The following is a 19174-nucleotide window of genomic DNA, read 5'->3' on the forward strand; positions in this document are numbered from 1 at the left end:
GTATTGTTGACAACCCTCATATGGTCCTGCCCTATGTTTTTGTTCAGATTGACCAGTAAGAGAGAGTCCTGCGGTTTTGAGATTTTTGTCCCCACTGTAAGAGTGCTGGGTTGTTAAAGAAGGATTTTTGGCTGTAGGCCCAATTGACATGTTTGCTTATCTAGAAGTTTAGGAGAATTAAAACATGGGGAAAACTTGGCACCTAAAGTCTTCTACCCCACCCCCACCCCAATTTGTGTGCTATCTTCTTGGAAAGAATTAGATTTGACAAAAGCTAGCTATTAGCAAAGCACCTGAGTTCCTGGAAATTATCTTTGGGTAGTACTCTCTTTCTTTCTTTCTCTTTGAAATGCTGCCTTTCATTCTCTGCAGCAATAATCAAATGCAAAAGCAGCAACAATAAGACCTTGTTTAGGGTGAGGAGACTTTTAAAAAAAATTTTTTTTTTTAGGTTTTTGCATGGCAATGGGGTTAAGTGGCTTGCCCAAGGCCACACAGCTAGGTAATTATAGGTGTCTGAGGTGAGATTTGAACTCAGGTACTCCTGACTCCAGGGCCTGTGCTTTACCCACTGTACCACCTAGCCACCCCCTAGGAAAGGAAATTTGAAGATCTAGTCCGGATTATCTCTCTTTTAATAAAGAGAAGTCATCCATTGAGGGAGAGGGACTCAGGAGACAGCTATTCTCACTTTGGGGGTCTTTGTATGAAATCCCTTTCTATTTTGCCATCTACCTTGATTTCCTTCAAAACTCAGTTCATTTATCATTCCCACAGAAACCCTTTTCTAATTTGCTTTCATATTAATGTATTCATTCCTCCCTAAATTACAATATATGAACTTCTCTAGTTGAGATACTATATCCCTGTTACATAGAATGCAGAAAGAACTGTGTGGGATACTGAGACCCTAACCCCAAAATGACTGCTCTGAGTTCTCTCAAAGTAGCAGCAAAGACTCAGAGTTTATTTTCAGTTCTCGCGAGAAGCCGGGTAGTCCTTTACTCCCTATAATGCTGGAGCAGGGAAAGCCGGATTACAGAAGGCAAAGCAAGGTTTATAAAGGCAAAAATCACAAAAACCACAACCCTCATCCCCTCCTCTCTTCTGCTGGCCTTTACAATGATTGGTCTAGCTTTATGGTCTGAAGATAAGGGGAGTTTTGCTTGAATTGCTTGAGAGAGCCTATTCTTGTTTACACTTTATATGGTTAGGATGACATAACTAAGATCCACATTCCTTTTCATCTCCTGATTTTTGAGAAATAGAAACTGAGGCCTATGGCTTGAACTAATTTAGCACTATATGCCTGAAAAGTCAGCATTTCTGCTTCTCACACAACTGTTGTTTTTTTGTTCTGTGATTGTCATTACTTCCTGCATACAGTAAACTATGGTAGACTACTATATAAATAATTGTCGGTTAGATTAGATTGGGAGCAAGGTAGTTTAAAACAGCTTCTTTTGAATGTTTAATCGGGAGTTATTTTATCCTTATTGTCCCTTCTTTCATCCCCCCCCATTTCTCATTAATTTTGTGTTTTGGAGATTCCTTGATGACAACAGTAGTTAGATTTTTAGATGAATATGGAAAAAAATGCCTCTTTCAGCTTCAATTCATAAGCAACTTTTTCCTTAGATGAATATTGTCATTTCCCATCCCACTATGGGAAATGTTGTGCTTCATAGGAGCCAAATCAAATGTTTTCAATGAGTCAAAAACTTTAAAATGTTTTTCATATTTTATATATATATTACTAACTCTCATTATTCACTGGTAGGTCAAGGACTTGTGATTTTACAGGATACGTTGAGTTTATAATTGTTGTCTTAAAACCCTCAGGCTTTGAGAGGGCAGTCTGTCAATCAATCAACAAGCAATTAATTAAGCTTTTACTATGTTTTAAGCACTGTGCTAAGCATGGGAAATACACATAAAGGCCAACACAGTTGTGTGATCTTAGCCAAATTAATTAATTTCTGTCTTATTTAAAAAAATAGATGCATAAGAGAAGGAAGAAAAGGAGAATTTTAAATTAATACTTAAAATGTAAAAAAAAATATTGATTTTTGAGTTTCAAATTTATTATTTTTCCAACACTATCTCAACATGAAGTGAACTTTCTCTTACAGGAAGAGAAACAATTAAATAAAAATAATTAATATGACAAAGATATCTGAGTGTGTAACATGTTGAATCCATAACCCCCCCCCCCCTCAAGGAAATTAGAGAGGTATGATTTACTCTTCTGTTTTCTGGGGTCAAGTTTGACTATTATAGTTATATAAAATTTGACCTCTCTAATTCTGTTCATACATGTTAGCATAGCAGGCATGTATAATTTTTTTATTATTTAATTCACTTCATATCAGTTCAAACTAATCTTTCATGGTTTCTCTAAATCCTTTATATTCAAATTTCTGATAATTTCAGATTTACTTCCAGTTCTAACAGTTTAAGTTTTTGTGAAGAAAAAATGCAGAAAACAAAGCCTTTCCCCTCAAGAAATCAATCAGTCTTAATTTGTGGAATTGTAGAACCAAATTACCTTGTTGGTTAACTGAAGCAATTATTTATATACCTCCAATGAAATTTTTCTTTGTCTACAAAATAGATTTTCAAATCTACATGGCAAACAAAAGAATATGAGTAATTTCCTAGATTGTCTTGTTTGCTGATGTGAATAAATCAATCTTTTGCTTTGGTGTCATATAGCATACCATTCATTGACCAAACCAACAGAATGTCTGGATATTTTACACAAAGAGACAAGTTTTGGTTTTAGAATATCAACTCTTCATTTTCTTCTATGTTCTTCTTGTCACAAATCATTTTGATTCAGAAATAGTTGTCAATATTTAGGCAATGATACAATGTTAATATGCATTAAGAATTCGAAAAATAGATGGCTAATAATAGAAGGTACAAAACTATTGAATCCAAAGAAATTAATATTTTCCTTTATTTTGAATTGTAGAAATATTAATATAGGACTGCAAAGGATCACAAAAGCCATCTAGTACTGCCCTCCTTATTTTATAAATGAAGAAAATGAGATTAGAGAAGATGAGGTGACTACCAAGATTGCCTAGGTAGCAAATGGCAGCAGAAGAATTTGAACCCAGGAACTTGTATTCTAGAATCAGTAGTCTTTTCACCTCAACCTTACCCAAAACACAGGAGTAAGAGACTATTTACAATGCTTCTATGTTTTAAGCTCAAATTTCTAAGCTAGTAATTTCTGAACATTTAAATAAATTTTAGGGGAAATAGAGTAAAAGCTTGAGGGAGCAATGATAGTCATTTATTGGTGTATAGTAATACCATATTAATCAGAGTGGAGCTTTTTTATAACCTAATTGAGAGGGCTAAGTTTCTTGAAATAGGGTAAAGGCATATAGGGAGATGTCATAATGAATTTCCACACTTAACATGTCTAATCTCCTTTTAAAGAGCAAGCTGTCCAGATCCTCTCCAGATGCTATTTTCCTGTTTTTCTAATTAAATCCAGATGCATGCTCAAGTTTGGGGAAAAATAGGTGTGCTAATTATTTAGTTAGAGAGTGTGAGGAAAATTATTTTCTCCTAAGTCTAAGGTTCATAAAATGTTGTCAAGTATTTATTTAGGTCCTGGGTTGCACCTGTGTTTAAGAAATTTTGCAGCTGTAAACATGTAGAACAAGTCAGTAATTTTACCCAAATGGAAACTTAACTCTTTTAAAATTGTTCTTCTCCCCCATGTTTGGACTCCCACATGCCCATTTAAATGCACTATTTGGTCTGGATTACATTTCCTCTTATCATTAGGGTTATCATTTTGAGGTCAGGGACTGTTTCTTCCCTCTTTGTCTTTGCATTCCAGTGCTTTGCACAGTGTTGTACATATAGTAGGCATTTAATAAATGTCTATTGACTTGATTTTCTGTCTTTTCAACAGTTGATCCTGACAAAAAATTGAGTTATCTTTTGTGATAGTGTTTGTATGTCTTCTTATCAACATCCTTAGGGAGTAGTCTTGAAACCATCAAGGACCTACAATGGAGATATGAGTAGAGGGCTACAATAGAAACATAAAAGCAATCTGAATGACTGTAAAAAGAGGAAACCCAGTTCCATAGTAAAGATAGGAAAAGATAAGGCAGAAATGGAATAACACTCCACCTTAGGAAGAAGAAATCCTACAAATTCTTTCATACCTTCTTGCTTAGGTATAGACATCACAGGACTAGGAAGGGAAGAGTAAATGCTGATTGATTAATTGGTTGATAAACACTTTTGGAAGGAGAATATAAACCTAAATGAGCTAGTGGGATGGAGCCCTTTGAGATGGAAGCACCTTTGCATCTGAGAGCCTTTGGGATAATGTGGCTCTGGGAATCTGGCAATGTCTTTTGCTTGGGAGTCATCTCTGGTCATGGGGACCCAGAAGAGATAAGGTGGAACACAAAAGAGAAAAAAAGCTAAAAGTTTTTTAAAGTTTGTAGTATTTTCAAGGGAGAAAGGTAGAGGTGACCTCCAGCATCTATTCTAAGATGTTCAACACAGAACAACATGATAAGAAAAGAGTCAGAAGTTTAAGATGATTGCTGAGTTTCCTTATCCTGTACCTCTTCATATTGGTAAATAGGTTTTAAGAGAGTCGGTATATGTTGTTAAATGGAATCTACTGCTGAATTGAATGAACCCATAATGATTATCAGTCTTTTTAATTTAAAAAATCCCTGCTTAGGAGGCAGTGGATAGAGCACCCCCCTACCCCAGTCAGGAGTACCTGAGTTCAAAAGGGGCCTCAGACACTTAATAATTGCCTAATTTGGGCTAGTCAACTTAACTACATTGCCTTAAATAAATAAAAATTTGAAAAAAAAATTCCTGCTTAGTCATATAATTCCTTTTATATCAGAAATCCTTATAATCTTTTTGCTTCTTACTGTCATTTTATTTCTAATATAATCAAGTCTTCATTAAAAATTCATTTTGATTTCATTCAAATAACATTTTAATTCCCAGTAATTGAAGTCTCTACCCCAAAATAAACATTAAGAGAACTGCTAGATTCTTCAGTTAGAAAACGTATTCTTGGAATGGTACTTGGAAAGATTTAAGATTTCATCTCTTTAGGAACTTGTATCCCTTGATTCAAATCATTGCCCCTTAGGCATTGGTGCTGAAGGCTACTTCACAGTAAACCACTGGGTGACTAACGACACAGTTAGCAAGAAGTTTTACAGTGAACTGATTGAACTCCAGGATCAAATATAGGTTCTTCTATTTAACTTTTAAAGCCCTTCGTACCATACTTCTTTCATATCTTTTAAGTCTTCTTATACTGCTTTTTACATTCTTCTCACATTTACCCAGAAAATTTAGCCTTTTTGTTGTTGTGCACTTGATCTTATTAGCTCTCCTGATTTTTGTCTTTGCACTGGCTGTTTCTTATCCTTGGAAAGCTCTTCCCTTCTCATTGCTTCCTGGATTTCCAGGGGAACCAGCTCAAATTCCACCTTCTGCTGGAGATCCTTCTCTGTTCCCCCTAATGTATATTGATTCTCCCATTAGAATGTGCATTTTTTGAGGGCAAGGACAGTATTGCCTTTCTTTATATCAGCAACAGTGCTCTGCACAATAAGCAGTTTGTAGTAAATGCTTCATTGATGTTTATTTTCTTGACTCAAGTATTGGTCTTCTTTTTTTCCAATGCTGATGTTTGTCTAGTATTTGTTTATGTATACAAAATTTCTACCAGAAATCCTGAAAAATAAAGTCTCCCCACTATGTTATATTGAGAGTCTCTTACCTATGAAAAGAGGAAATGGAAGAGAGGGGAGTAGAGAGGCCTATACTGAAAAGTCTTTAATTTGTGAAATGTATGTGCTTTTACCATCACTGGAAAATAACAATAAGTACAAATATTGCTTTTAAAACAAAATGACATAACTGTTTTGGTGGTCAAATTGCTTTCTTTGTAGGGGAGAATAGTAAATAAACATTACTGTCAGATACTGAACTATCAATTACATTGTGAAGATCATCAATGATATGATCAGTTTTTTCCCTAGTACAAATAAATCTTATCTAAACAACTATTCACATTTACAATCATTAGCTATGTACTTTAATTGCTGACCCAAACACTTGGCATGCAGATTAAGTATTTTAGAAAAATCTGATGAACTCATTCCTCAGTGCTTAACATACTCCTACCCTTTCATTCTCTTTCTAGTACAGTGATTCTGAAACCCCTGACTGATGTTAGAACCACACCATCACTTTCGAAAGTTACTCCTTTTACTGTATTTTCTGGACTGTCTGCTTAATAGGTAGTAGTGTATTGGAATGTAAATTTGTGGAAAAAATTATGCTTGATGTATTTTTCAGCTTAATTTGCATTTTTGCAATTTCTTTAACACTTTATTAAGCCTGGAAATTAACAAGAACAATAAATGACACCTGATTTGTATTATCTGCCGATTTCTGAGGGATAAATGCTCATAAAAAATTAAAAAGTGACTCTCTGGAGAAAGGGTGAGATGATTCCAGCACATCCCTGACAACTGGTAGCAAATCACCTTTCACTGAACTCTTTTCCTTTCTTGATATCTCCATCTTCTCAAAATTACTGAGATCTGACTCCCTCCTGATGAAACAATTTCTGAGTCTAACTTTTCTAGCAATGGATGCATTTTCATTCATGCTCCACTCCACCCCGAACTCATGGTCCATGATGGCGGAGTTGAAGCACTCATTACTTCTCTTTGATCTCTCTCCAGGCTCTTCCTCATTGATCATTCATTACTCACCAGTCTTTCTGTATTTGAGCTTCCTACAATCCATATTTAGTAGTTAATCAAGATTCTTTTATTGTCTACTATTCCAAATATGCTGTCACTGATATTTTTGTCTTTGAGATCCAAGAGGTCTTATAGGTTTTCTTTATGGAAAAGTAAGCTAACAAACCAAGACAGAATTCTCTGAGTAGAGCAGAGCAGTCAATTACTAACATGAACCATGTTTCTCTTTTTCTTCTTTTATTCCTTTTTTTAAATTCTAGGCACTTTATATTCTTTACATTGCTATTGCTTCCTCCCTTCATCTCCTTCTTCCTAATATGATCAATACCCATGGTCAATGCAGATTCTCTGACTTGGAGCCTCAGACCTTCTGGCAACTTTCCCAGATTGAACATTTGGGAAATATTCTTCCACAATGAATGTTCTTCAATGTTCTGTAGATGTTTTATTCTTTCTCCAATTTGCAGCTTCCTAGGGAAGGTCATTATGACAACAAATGAGTTAATTCAGTGAATGTAGGAATATCAGCATCAGGGCAAGACTGGTTAAAAAAGAGGAAGGAACAAATTAGAGATACAAATGGGAAAACTAGATGTGTCTATCTTCCCAAGGAAATTGCAGGTTTTGATATGCTCCCTTCCTGACCTAGGTTGGATAAATGCCTCTTGTCTACTAAATGTCAGCTCCCTATCAGTTTATTCTACTGCAGTTCAGAATTCCTCAGGTCAAGAAGACTCATCAGACTTAGCTTTTTTGGTTGCAAAGATTATAGGAATCTACTACCATATCAGACTCTTTGAAGTCTTTTTCAATTAATTACTTTTCTCAGGAGATCTAGATCCTCAACTTTTGGTATTTTTGCTAATACTTGTCTTTGCTTTTTGTTCCCAGGCTAACTATAACAGTTTTAATAGGGACAGGAACAATTTATTAAATGAAGAGATTGGAAAAGATGATCTTTATGGTCCCTTCCTAATCTGACACTCTGTGAGATAGTGATTCTAAGCAGGGTACAACATTAACCCTGGATCCTAACCTTAATATGCAGGTTACAAGCAAGAAACCTCTCTAAATATCCTTACAATGTTAGGAAGCATGTCCCTGATTCCTATAAGTGTTTAACTGTTGAGCACAATGTTCTTCAATTACAATTATTTAAACATTCATGAATATATCCAATGTATACAATAATCCAATTGCCATTTCCTATTTTTCCTCCATGAGATTTGCAAGGTTTCTCTTCTATTATTCTTTTTTTATGTCACTTTTGTTATCCTAATATACAACAGTAACTTTATCAGGTTAACTCATTTTCCTGATAGATTTAAGTATAGACCAGATCTGTACATCTCTTGGTAAACATGCCTTTCTTTTTTTTTTCTTTTTTTAGGTTTTTTTCAAGGCAGTGGGGTTAAGTGGCTTGCCCAAGTCCACACAGCTAGGTAATTATTAAGTGTTTGAGTCCAGATTTGAATTCAGGTACTCCTGACTCCAGGGCCAGTGCTAACTACTGTGCCACCTAGCCACCCCTCAAACATGTCTTTCTTTATATTCACAGAATAATTTGTTTTTTCATTTGTCAAGAATTCATCATTCAATAACTATAGGCTATTGAGGCAACTAAGTAACGCTGGAATTCCATCCCTGGGGTCAGGAAGACTTGAGTTCAAATCTGACCCAGATATTTACTAGCTATTTGAACTCTGGGCAAGTTATTTAACTTCTGTTTCCCTCAGTTTCTTCATCTGTAAAATATAGATAATATGATTACCTAACTCACAGGGCTGTTATGAGATTCAAATTAAATTACATTTATAAAGTGCTAGAAAGAGTAGGGACTTAAAGCTTATTCTCCTTCCCACTTCTATTTTTTGTCATTAATAATGAGGCTAGCTGGTTAATTCCTATTAAATACAATATAATATAGAATAATTCTTCTGAATTGTGGAGTAGTTCTGACTTTTCTGTTGTGTTATATTAGGCAAATTATGTAACTTCTCTAAGCCTCAGTAATCTCATTTGTAAATTGAGCTAGAGATATTTGCCCTACCTACCTAACCTTATTTGTTTTTTCTCGTTAAGTTTACATACAAAATGTATGTGAAAACATTTCATAAAACTATAAAGGACTATGAAATGTAAGGTGTTACTATTTCCATGTTCTCTTTCTTTCTTTTTTTGAAATATCTAGCCAGCAGGAAGAAGAGATAAAAACAACATCTGTTCCCCAAAGCCCTTAAGATTCCTATGCAGGACTCCAAGGTCATTAGCAAAACTTTCAGGTTCCTTAAATCTGTATAATTTGTTGTGAGGTGAATCAACAGATGTAGGTAGTAGTTAGTTGATGGCCCATGGAGTCATGAAGTCTCTCCCTTTTGTTTCAGATACACAGTCCAGGAAGTGAGTACCATTCCCGCTTGCCATTTCTTAGTAATCTTTAGCAGGAAGTCTTGACACATTATGAATATATCTCTTTCTCTTGAGGTGATGGTAGAAGTGTCCTTTCTACTAACTCAGTATTTGGTAGGGGAATGAACCTTCAACTTTCATACTGAAGACCAACATTTGAGACCTGTGTGATCTTGAACATGTCACAACCTTTCTGCATTTTAGTATTTCAGGTAAAAAATGAAAGTCACAATACCTACTGTCTTATGACACATATTGATACAGGATTAAATAAGATGCAAACATGGTTTATAAATTGAACATGCTCCTATTGCAGCATTGATCATAGATGAGCCACAAATCCTTATATAGCACAATAGCAAAAATTTTCTTTTTTCTTCTTTTTTTTCCTATCATAACCTTTTAGTCACCAACTTTTTGATTATGGATTCCCTTCTATGAAATTATTTGAAATTATTCTTTGAAATTATTTATTACCTTGTATCTATGCATGGATTACTTCTTCTAGTCAATCTAGGAACATTTCTTGCCATCTTCATGAGACAGCATGTTATAGTGGAAAGAATACAAGTTATAGAGTCAGAGATCTCTTGATATCTAGCCTGTACAAATTTTGTAATCAGAGGCATGCCACCTAATTTTCCTGTGTTTAAATTTGCTTAACCATAAAATGATGAGCTTGCACTTGATGGACTCCAGAGTCCTTTCCAAGGATATGAACTTATTAAATTATGAACTTATTAATTGTAAACTTATGAATATGAACTTATTATATTCTACTTTCTCTATTAAGTCAGAGCTTATGAGAGACATCTATTAAGATCCAATTCTAATGCCTCATTATGGTTTCTTGGTGGACTGATCTAGGAAGCTGGCATCTCTTTGACTATAGACTTAATCTACTGTTTTTGAATCAGGATAGTCAAGTTAGTAGATGCCTGCCACTAGATAACTTATGTTGACAATAGCAACTTAGGATCCAAGAATAATAGATTTAGAATTGGAAGAGAACTCAGAGATTATCTTATCCAAACTTTTCATTTTTCAGGTGAAAATAAAGTCCAGTAAAGTGAATTTATTTGCCTTAGCTAATGCAGGTGTAAATGGCAAAGCCAATATTTGAGTCAGATCTAGTGACTCCAAAGCTTCTTTTTTTTTTTTCTCTACCATACAATACTCCCTCTATTCTTCTACTAAGGCATGAGCTTAGAGCTCAATTATTAGAAAGTAGGCAATAGGCTCCATGAGTGAGATTGATAATGAAAACATCAATATGAATTTTGAGATAAAATAATAGAAATTTATTATTCAAAATTTGGGTATGCTATAATCAGAGAAGACACAGATTCCTGGAGCAAAATCTGATTGGGCAGGAAGCAGGAGGGACATAGCAACCCAAACAATCAGTTGAAAGGGGTGCAATATTGCAATTATATAGGTGAGCATATGCTTGATTCCTGTTACCAATCTCTCATAAAATTCTGTCTCACAATTTCATTCAAGAAAACACTAGAATCAGTGACCGGCTCATTTTGCTTTTTTTCTAAATGGCATTTAGCATCCCTGCAAGCACTTAGACTAGCAAACATATAACTAGAATTGTGTGAGAAATTCGACCAAAAAATATCGAATGTGCTACAACCCAAGCCCATACATAGTCAAATATTTGCTATAATCTTCATCATGGGAAACGAACATGGGGATACCAGTTCTCCTTCTTCATAGACCTGAATAGTCTACAGCACAACCAAAAGGAATAGTTGATGTTTGTTTTTTTCTTCTCCATTGCCTGTCTGTACTTCATTGTTTTCCATACTGTTTCAATCAATTAGATCTTTACTGTATCAAAGTTTTGCTACTGTTTGCTCCTTGCTTTCATTATTTCTTCATCTTGTTGCTGCTTTATTTGCTTCCTGATTGTCATTCTATAGTTCATCCATTTTGTCATATATATATATATATATATACATATATATATATATATATATATATGGATTAGTCAGTTCAAGATATTTTCTATAAAACTGAAGAAGGAGGTATCTTCTGGTCTACTAAGTCATGAAAACTCTGGTCAATCAACAATATTGATATTTGGTCATTTGTGTCTCTAGCTGTAATAAAATTTAGGGAGATGTCATTTGATGACAATTTGTTCCAGCTACATAACTATAACTATTTATCACTTGACATTTTGAGTTAAATAAATAAATAATGTCATTATTGTCAAGGTGTTCACAATCCAATGAGAGAAGCAATGTGCAAACTATATATAGAAAGGAAGTGGACAGGATAAAGCAGAGATATCTTAGAGGGAAAATACTAGCATTAAAAGGAATTACAGAAGACTTGCTGCAATAGATGGGATTATACCTGGTATATGAAGATATTTCTGGGCTTTGTTAGTGATGGTAATTTTCACAGTCATATTCCATGTAATATTTCCATGTAATAAGTAATATTTTTTAGTAATAAGTAATAATTTTCCCTGCCCACATTTTATAGTAATATTTCACTACCCAGGGAAAATTGTAGGAACCAACCTGAGCACATATGATGAGAAACAATAAATCTAATCATGTTTACAAAATAATTTCCACCAATAATAGGGTGATTTTTGGCAAAGGTCAGTATTTACTTGTAGCACACTTAATTTACCATTACAAGAAGACAAGCATAGCATATCCCTGGCAAGTTATTGGAACAAATACTTGAATTCATACACATTAAGATGAATGATAATCCTTTGCAGTATTTTCCTGGAAATCACCATGGAGACTCTCCAATAAACAAGGGGAGGGGTCAATAATTTCTTAAGTTCAGACATATAAGCGTGCAAAAAAATCTTCCAACTAAATATTGCATGTTCTCAGATAACCAGTTCTTCATTCACAGTTGAGTTGCTCTTTGATCATTTACCTCTTTAATTTAAGTAGCCTTATGCTTTCATTCCTTTTTCTTATAGCCATCAGAGAACTTTTAGCCTTATCTTTAGTCTTTCATATAATAAATATTAAGGAAATCACTTAAATTTGTTGAACTAATTAGTATCATGTCTTTTTGTAAAGCCTTCTGTGACTATGGCTTTGAGGTCCATAATAAAATTTGTATTTTCCCATCCCTGCCTATACATACACACCTATACCAACCCACCCAGCCCCCCACCCCCACCCCTTTACACACATTTAGGATCTTAGCCTTAAATCCTTTAGTCAAACATGTTTACTTGCTTTAGAGTTTCTAGGGTTCTAATGGGGATGCTTTTTGCTTTCAATATTAAATTAGAAACTATTCAAAGCCACAGCTCCTTAACTCCTTGATTTTATTTGTAAAAATTCAAATGATTGCTATCCATTTGAGGGTGGCAGAAAAGAAGGGAGGAGATGGAAGTATGGGGAAGGAGAGGGAGAGGGAGAGGGATGGGGGAGAGAGAGAGAGAGAGAGAGAGAGAGAGAGAGAGAGAGAGAGAGAGAGAGAAAGAGAAATGTGGTGGGTCATGGTGGACTTTTTTCCCCCAGTCAGGAAAAAGATATTTACTGCCTCATGAATTTTTATGTCAATATACATGAGGAATTTGGGAATATGCAAATTGAAATAAAATATGAAAAAAAAAAGAAGGTAAATAACGAGACCATTTCACAGTGGTATGGAAGCCATGAGTAGAACACAATGATGGCTAAGTATGTCTTCTTCAAAGTACTAGACCTTACAGAAGAGGAGTAGTATTGTATATTAAAAAGGTAATTCCTTCTATGAAAAACCGTGAGCCTGAGGGTAAAAACTGAGTGGAGGGTATTTAGAAAAGGATAAAAAAAGAGAGAAACCAGAAATGATGTTATTATGGAACTATCCTACAGGCAGCTCAGGCATATGCACAATGCTTTCCTGATACAGATTATAAAGCTGGCATTAGAGCAAGATATATTAGTGATAGGGGAATGTCAAGTATCCAGACAGCTGCTGAAAGTATAATGCTGCTTAAAGCAGAGCATCTGATTAATTCTTGACTTGCCCTACTCACAATTTCATTATTTAGAAGATAGAAGAGGCAACAAGGAAAACCATAACATTGAATTTAATTATTACCCATAAGGAAGAACTAGTTAATGCTGTGGGAGTGATTTGAATTTGGGGGCAGAGTGTTTTTTGTTATTCTGATGCTCACAATAGTAAAGGATGGTAAAGAAAGCCATAATCAAAGAATTAGTTTAGTATTATAAAAATTTCTTTGATAAAAGTCAGGGGTGATAACTACAATTCCATATGCAGAGATCATAAAGGAGAATTCGACAGAACAAACATGAGAGATTCTTAAAAAGAAATTTTGGGGGGTGGCTAGGTGGCACAGTAGATAGAGCACTGGTCCTAGAGACAGGAGTACCCCAAATGTGGCCTCAGACACTTAATAATTACCTAGCTGTGTGGCCTTGGGCAAGCCACTTAACCCCATTGCCTTGCCAAAAAAAACCTAAAAAAAAGGAATTTGGACAATTTGAAATACATTAGTCAGAAATAAATTAGTCAGATAAGGAAGAAAAAGAAAGTATATAGAAAATAAAATGGCAACTCTGAAAGCTTGCTGAAAAGTTAAGAGCTTAAAAAAAGACATAAACAAAATATGGATCAGAAGCCTGAGTTGTTTTTCTACAGCCTGAAGAGAAGGTTATATGTAATATAAAATAATGTTAAAGAATCAATTAATCACCCAATTAATACACATTTGTTAAGTGTCTACTATGTAGCAGACCCTGTACTAAGTAGTGTCTACTATCAAGGAGTTTATAGTCTAATGGGGCAGACAACAAGCAAAAAATATATACAAAGTAAATTTTATACAGGATAAATAGTAAATATTTAGCAGAGGGAAAACACTGTAAGAGGTGTCAGAGAATGTTTCCTGTAAAAACTGGGACTTAAAGAAAGCCAAGGAAGTCAGTATCAGAAGAGGAAAGGGAGAACATTCCAGGCATGGGGGCCAGCCATAGAAAATGTCCAGAGACAAGAGATAGTTTCTTACTTATGGAACAACCCAGAAGTGTTGAGTTATTGCATCAAGTTATTGCAACAGTACTTGTTGGGGAATAAGGTGTAAGAAGACTAGGAAAGTTAGGAGGGAGTTCAAGGTTATGAAAGCCTTTGAAAGTCAAGCAAAGCATTTTATATCTGTTCCTGGAGACAAGAAGAAGCTACTGGTGTTTATTGAGTGGAAGGGTTAAATGATCATATTTTATTTTAGGAAAATCACTTTAGAGACTTAATGGATTGGGTTGGGGAGAGATTTGAGTTAGAAAATGTTACCGATAGACTACTGTAATAATTCAGGCATTTGATGATGAGGTCAGTGGTGGTAATGTCAGAGTAGAGAAGGAGACATATGTAATAGATATTACAAAGGTATAATTTGACTGACCTTAGTAACAGATTTGATATGGAATGTGAAAAATAGAGGTGAATCCAGGATGATTCCTAGGTGGTGAGCAGAAGGACTAGAAAATGTTGCTAACCTCTACAGTGAATATGGAAATGATGGGAAAAGGTTTAGAGGGAAAGATAATGTTTCATTTTGTATATATATTGAGTTTAAAATGGTTACTGGATATTCAGTTTGAGATGAAGCCCACAAAATGACTAGATTAGAATCTTTTCTTCACACATATCTTCTTCAATACTAAATAAGTCTAATTGGATCTCTAATTCATTGTTCTTCTAGCTCCATGGAAACATGAATATGGAAATTTTTCCTCTAATCTTCCAGTTAAACAAAAATATGAACATAGAACAGGGACTTTGGAAATCTGAACAAGGCAACTAAATCCTCAGGGAACCATAAAACTTAACCTTTAGTACTTGGGGGTTGTTTGGCTTTTGTATGTACACTGGCACAGAGAATCTAAGATTGTTCCTTACTCTTATTACTAAATTAAATGATACAGTGAAGCAACCTATACTCAGCAGACACTGCCCAGCACTTAACACAGTGGTTTTCACATGATACACTTAGTAAATGTTTATTGACTGACTGGTTAGTCTATTACAAGCATCTTCCAGGTGTTGGATCTCCCATTAAAAATTCTTTGTGTAATTACCCACCATTCAAGTATTATTTCTCACAAGTGAGTTCACCAGATGTCAAAATTTCCTGATCCTCCATACTGCTCCATATGCTTCACCAGACTGTGATTGCCTTCCCCCCTTCCTTGTTATATACTTCCAACAGAAGGAAGATTATGAATAAAAAACAGAAACAATAAAAACAAAGTCATGTAAGAATTATATTATACAACTAAAGCTCAGAATAAGGGAAAGTGCTAAAGATGCTCCATATCCATTTTCTTTTTCTTTTTTTAAATCTATATTTGGAAAAAGAACAGCAGAGTAAAGGTAGTGACAAAAGTGATATCTTGTGATAGACGATATAATGTTAATGGATGATAGAAGCCAAATCAATAAATATTTATTGGCATAAATGTCAAATTTGGGATGGAAAAAAATGGCAAAAAACCCCACAAAACTAATTCTGGCTCTCAAGGACCTCACTGTCTATGACAAGAACTGATGCTGAGTGAAGTGAGCAGAATCAGAACATTGTACATCATAACACTGAGTGATCAACTATGATCTACTTTACTCTTATTCACAATACAGTGATTGAAGATGATTCTAAAACACCTGACATGGAAAATGACATCCACATCCAGTGAAAGTACTATGGAATCTGAATGTAGATCAAAGCATTCTATTTTAACTTTTCAAATTTTGTCTTCAGCTTTTCTCTTGTGTTTTTTTTCTTTTTGATGTGATTCTACTTTCATAGCATGACTAATATAGAAATATGTGTAATACTGTTCATTTATAGCTTATATCAGAAAACTTACTATCCTTGGATGGGGGGAGGGAAAGTTGGGAGAAGTAAAGCTCTACAAAATGAATGTTGAAAATTATCTCTACATATAATTGAAAAAATAAGTAAATAAATAAAAAATGAATTCACTGTCTAGTAAGGTAGACAATATGCAAGCAACTAGACACAAAGTAATTGGAGGGTAAGATGGAAATAATCTCAGAGGAAAGACATTAAGAAGGAATAGGAGATATATTGCTGACTTCCAGCTAAGATGGCAGAAAGAAGCCAAGCACTGAGCTAGGGGTTCCAGGCTTTCCCTCAGAATTAATATGAATCAATTCTCTTAACAGAATTCAAATCCACAAAATCCAGAAAGAGCAAAGGAGAATATCTACTAACAAGGTCTGTCACAGAGGAATGTGGGTGAGCCAGGGGCAGAGAGAGGAGAGCCAGCACAGAGGCAATGGGGTGAGACCCAGGACTAACCTCAGAACAGCCTTGGAAATTTTGGCTTTGTGAGCAGGCAGGAGAGCAGCCCAGAGGGTGGGAGAGCTCCAGTATGGCCACTATACATCAATCTGGTCAGTTCTGCAGGTCAGGAAGACCAGGACCTGGTACCCTGAATTTTCAGCTGAGTCCTCCCATCAAGTGAGAGAAAGGGATTCTTCCCAGAGTAAAGGCAATAATAACCTCCCTCCCACAAGCCCCAGGCTCAGGTGTGGGCAGCTGAGTGAATAATAAGATTAAGTAAATAACCCAAGGGTCCAGCCCACATTGTCCAAGCATAATTCAGATGCTCTTTCTTCCCCACTCCCACAAATGAAGTTCATAGACACTCCAGAGAAAGCACCTATCACCCCCTACTGACTGTCTCACTTGGAGTTACTAAGCCCAGTAAGCAAAGCCTCTACAGTTTTTAAAATCAAAGGTCTGTGAACCAATCCCCCCCACCCCCACAATCCTAGGAAAATGCAGAAAGGCCAGCAGAAGGGGCTCCATTGAAAACTACCTCAAAGACAAAGACCCTAACTCAGAGCAAGAACTTCTGAAGCGCATACGAATTGGTCTCCAGCCCAGACAGACTTCTTAGAAGAGATCAAGAAAGAGTTTAAAAAACAATTGGAAAAATTGGGAAAAGAAATTCAAGAGAAAATTACACCTTGCAAGAAGAAAACAAATCCTTAGAAAATACAATTACACAAATGCAAGAAGGAAATAATTCTCTCAAAGCCTCATCTGTGCAAATGGAAAACTTCTTCAAAAAATAGAATAGAATAAATAGAATAGAAAATAAAATAGAAAAGGAGTTGCAAAAAGTAAATGAAGAAAATTCTTCTTGTTAAAAAAATGGAATCTGTGGAAACTAATGACTTCATGAGACAACAAGAATCTGTTAAACAAAACCAAAAAATCAGGAAAAAAAATGGAAGAAAATATTAAAATACCTCATCAGGAAAAACAAAAAACACTGACCTCGAGAATAGACCCAGAAGAGACAACTGAAGAATGATGGGCTTTCTGAAAACATTGAAGAGAAAAAATCCTGGACTCAATATTACAGGATTTAGTGATGAACAGCTTCCCTGATAACATAGAACCAGAGGGTAAGATAGGTATTGAAAGAATACATTAATCTCTCTCCTGAAAGGGATCCGAATGAAAACACTAAGGAATATTGTGGCCAAATTCCAGAAGTATCAGATAAAAGAGAAAATCCTGTGAGCACTCAGAAAGAAATAATTTAGATACCAAGGAGCCACAGTAAGTATCACACAGGACCTGGCTGCATCAAAATTATGGGATCAAAGGGCTTGGAATGTGATATTCTGAAGAGTAAGGGCACTTGGAATGCAGCCAAGAATTCACTATGCAGCAAAACTGAGTCTTCTCTTCCAGGGGAAAAGCTGGACATTCGACAAAATAGGTGACTTCTAACTTTGCCTGATGAAAAGACCAGAACTGAATAGAAAATTTGGACTTCAAACAGGAGATTCAGGAGATACATGGACAAAGTAAAAAAAAAAAAAGGAAAAGAAAAAGAAAACTGTTATTCAATAAGATGAAACTGGCTATATCCCTAACTGGGACAAAAATTCTCATAACTCTCGAGAATATACTTAGCCAGAAGTGATGGACACTCATGACTTATCTGTGACTCTAATAGAATAGTTTAAAAACAATTGTCTCCTTAAAAAGGGGGTCAGTAAAGAGATGGGAGGATGGAGGTGATTGAATGTGGTAAATCACAGTAAATAAAGAAGTACAAAGGAGGTATTGCAATGAAGGGGACAAAGAGAGGAGGTGAGAACCTCTTGAATCTTACTCTCATCAGATTTGACTTAAAGTTAACATACACACACTCTCAGAAGTTAAGAAACTTATCTTCCCTTTCAAGTATTAAAAGGGGAAAGAGGACGGGGAGGAAAAGAGAAACTAATAGAAGGAATGAAAGTAAGAAGAGGAAAAGGGAAAGGGGGAAAGAAAGGGGAGGGGAGTTGGATATAAGGGGGTAAACACATTACTGAAAGTGGTGGTATTCAGAAACAAAATGCTGGGGAATATGGATAAAGTGAAAAAAAGGGGAAAAATAGCATGGAGGGTAATAAAGAGTTAGTAATTTTAACTTTGAATGTGAATAGGATGAATTCCCTCATAACATGTAATCAAATAGCAGACTAGATTAAAAACCTGAATCCTACAATAATGCTGCTTACAAGAAACTCATTTGAAGCAGGATACACACAGAGTAAAGGTACATGGTTGGAGCAAAATATATTTTGCTTCAGTTGAAGTGAAAAAAGCAGGGGTAGTAATCCTTATCTCAGACAAAGTAGCTGCAAAAATAGATCTCATTAGAAGAGATAAGGAAGGAAACTATATCATCCTAAAATGTACCATAGAAAATGAAGCAATTAAAATACTAAATATGTATGCAGCAAGTGGTATAGCATCCAAATTCTTAGAGGAGAAGTTGAATGAGTTACATGAGACATAGACAGCAAAACTATTGGTGGGAGACCTCAACCATCTGCTCTCAGATTTAGATAAACCTAACAATAAAATAAACAAGAAGGAAATTAAGGAAGTAAGTAGAATGTTAGAAGAGCTTGACATGCATGATAGACATTTGGAG

This window comes from Macrotis lagotis, chromosome 1, assembly GCF_037893015.1.
Source record: "Macrotis lagotis isolate mMagLag1 chromosome 1, bilby.v1.9.chrom.fasta, whole genome shotgun sequence".
NCBI classification, from domain to species: domain Eukaryota; kingdom Metazoa; phylum Chordata; class Mammalia; order Peramelemorphia; family Peramelidae; genus Macrotis; species Macrotis lagotis.